The sequence below is a fragment of the Atta colombica genome, unplaced genomic scaffold, assembly GCF_001594045.1.
Source record: "Atta colombica isolate Treedump-2 unplaced genomic scaffold, Acol1.0 scaffold110, whole genome shotgun sequence".
In the NCBI taxonomy this organism is placed as follows: domain Eukaryota; kingdom Metazoa; phylum Arthropoda; class Insecta; order Hymenoptera; family Formicidae; genus Atta; species Atta colombica.
The window spans coordinates 306720-309951 of record NW_017259196.1 but is presented as its reverse complement, the minus strand read 5'-3'; the positions used below and the strand labels follow the sequence as shown (position 1 = coordinate 309951).

The following is a 3232-nucleotide window of genomic DNA, read 5'->3' as shown; positions in this document are numbered from 1 at the left end:
TATATAGAACTCATATATATAGAACTTATATATATAGAACTTATATATATAAAACTCCAGCAATAACCAGCGCAGTTTATTGTTTTTCTAATATCAGAAAATAAATATCGAAAAACAGTAGACAACTGTAACAGTAGGAAAACAAAATAGGCTCTGCATTATGACATTATAATGATAAAATTCCATTTCTGCCCGAAAATTTGTCTATAATATAATATAATATATCAAATATATAATATAATATATCAAAACAAATCATTAGGCACATGAATTGGCGACACTTTTTTTTCTATTCATTCTATATCGTATTATTTTATTTCGATCTCTTCGATTGTGTAACCAGATGGTTTACACCTAAATGCGACAGTTAAAAAGTTTATAGCGTAGGAGTTTCGCGCTTTTGATAAATTCAAGCATGCTTGTCAAGACTTTATGACTGGCTGCGTACAAAGAGCTTCATAATTGCACAGCTTCCACTATTCATCAATGAAAATAGGTCTTTCTATTAAATCCTTCTCCACATTGAGTCTCACCGTCTTCTCGGTGTCATCTTCTCCCGTCGTACCTACCCATTTTCTCAATTCATCTGCTCGACCCATATCTTCTCAACAAACACTTCATTGACTCTTTTTCTTCTTCTACTTTTGTATCACCTCGTTTGTTCTTACCGTCTAACCATAACATCTCAAAAATCTTTACCTTTGCTCTTATCACAGCTATCGATGTTTAATATTTTTAAGCGCACAAAACTCACTTCCGCCGATCTGCACAAATCTTCAAGACATACAATCGTCTTATTCACAATATCATGATTATCTCTCCTTCATATTTTCAATCACTTCTTACCTTGCAATACTTTTCCAATCTCCTGGAAGCAATTAGTAATTTTATCAATTCTCAAAAATCGCAATCTCTCTTCACTTCGCTCTATTCCTTTAGTCTCTTCACTTCGTTCTATTCCTTCTACTCCTTCTTTCTTCTCCAAATTACTCGAGCAGATTTATTTTAAGCAATTAAATATCATTTTCAGAAAGGTTAATGCTATTTCCTGAATGATTGATAACCCAGATTTCACAATATGCATATCAAAATAAGTTGTTACATTATTTAGTGTTATATTGTATAATTTAGTAGCAACTTAAATTATTACAATCAATACTAGAAATTTAAAATGCCTATTTCGGCCGAAGTTTCACTGTTTTAAATAATTCAATCTTAAATTACTAAAATATACTAATATACACTATATGTATACTTGCATATTGTAGTCTTTTCGAACGGCGCGCCGAATTGTTTTCCGAATTGTTTTTCCGGAATTATAAACGCAATTAAAACTATTCTAATAATCGCGACATAAATTGACAAGCAATTTTAATAATTTGATGCTACCATCAAGCATCATATTATAAAGATGTTAATATGTTGAGTTAAGATGTTAATATGTTAATACGTTAATAAATTTATTATTGCAAAAAACAATAATAACTAATATTCCCTCCGGGACTTGAACCCGGATCTTTTGTATTCCGTACGTCTTAGCTTGTAGACATTTTAAATTTCTAGTATTAATTGTGTTTTTCATATATGCGGTCTAAAATAAAGATTCTTAATATTGTTTAAATTATCACACATATATAATTAGCTAGATTTATTCCCGCGATAATAAGTTATTTTTGTCACACTTTGAAATACCACGAATGCATCTATGTTCCGATTACTGCAATCACGCATCTGTAATACCTCTGACCTCTGACCGCGACATCGAGAGGCTTATGAATCAGAAGTTAATCGATACGCGAAAATAAGAATCCTTTGTGTATACGAATTTGTGTCAATTTGTGTATCACTGAGTATTTCCTTACTTGTTTGTAAATATCATTTTAAAAATGCAATGCACTAAGAATTTTTAATTTTGAAAAAATAAAAATGTAGAACTTTGTCTTTTTTAGTCTATTTAGATATGTCATCTCATGCGATACTTCAGCAAGAGAAGAAAAGTTATCGCCAAAATTACTTAAAAAGCAGCAAAAAATTGAACTGAAACAACTGGAAAATTGTGAGGATAAATCTCACAAACTACTTTGCTTTGTATGATCGATAAGATAATGATTTATGAGCGTCAGCTGTGATGCAGCGAGAAATATAAATACTATAAATTACATAGGTCTATTCACAAAGAAAATCGGTAAATGTAAAATAAAAAAGAATTTGAAACTTTGCATAAATTTAGAATAGATGGATCCTAATTACAATTCTTTTAAACTATCTATATTCGATTTTAGGGATGAAAACACTTTTGTTGCGAATCGGTTGTTCCGCGAGAACTGATCGCGTTCTTATAGAAAGAATGGGAAATAGAGGGAAGAACAGCGATAAGAGTCAGGCTTGAGAAATCACTTTCACAGTTTCCTTTTTTTTTTTTAACAATACGAAATCTGCATTACACTTCGAGACAGCGGAGAGACAGCCGAACGACTGAGATTTCGAATGCGAGCGAAAATCTTCAATTTGGTCATAAATACTGCGAATTATTGCGACCAATAAAGATGTTCCTCAGAACCAGTGTTGTCTCCAGGTACGACGAAAATCTTGACGCGAAAATAATACAGTTCGATCCGCAGCGACCAAATTATATTCGCGGATGCATGAGGCACTCACCCTCGGTGCAATGTAGACATTGGAGAATTCACTGTTGAGAGTCTACATCAAATCAAAGCTGTTGTGGTTTCACGGATCACGAAGAGAGAGACCACTTCGCATTTTTTCGTTATAGAGCAATACGCATATACATACACAAACGTTGAAAATGAAAGTCTTGCAAACGCTGTATTCGCTGAGAATAACTTACGCTCCCGGGACTCCAAGTACAAATCGATCATCATTATAGCAAGATATCTCCAAGTCGAGTCTTCCTCCTAAGGGAAGTGCGTGAAAGCATGTATTCGGTCACTCGCGCAGTCGCGCAGTCAGACAAAGGGCGAGGATTGTCCTAATTCGCAAGACCGATAGAGATAGCTAATGCGCAATATTACGATATGATCTCTCGCAATTTCGCATGCGCCACCGGTAGAACCGACGGACGTAAATGTTGAGTTCCACCTTTACACATTGAGATATTCTTGGATCGCTTTCGCGGGAAAATTGATCGACAAGATACGAACACTCCATTCAAGTTTCGACATTACACTGATTCTGTAACTTCCTTGAAAAAAAAAACGTATTTATGTCTACG

The 3232-nt window shown here is 33.9% G+C and overlaps 1 protein-coding gene across 6 annotated transcripts in view; it reads right to left on the bottom strand.

Annotated features, from left to right (window-relative positions):
* LOC108693846 (acyl-CoA Delta(11) desaturase-like) overlaps positions 1 to 2915 on the bottom strand; it is a 10683-nt gene extending 7768 nt beyond the window's left edge. The window contains exons 1-2 of one of the 6 annotated variants that reach the window (XM_018203001.1): positions 847 to 1081; positions 534 to 774 (exon numbers count right to left, since the gene is read on the bottom strand). The gene's annotated coding sequence lies outside the window, so the exon portion shown is untranslated. The other 5 variants (XM_018203002.1, XM_018203000.1, XM_018202999.1 and 2 more) reach the window with 5 other exon arrangements.
* Positions 2916 to 3232: the final 317 nt, after the last annotated feature.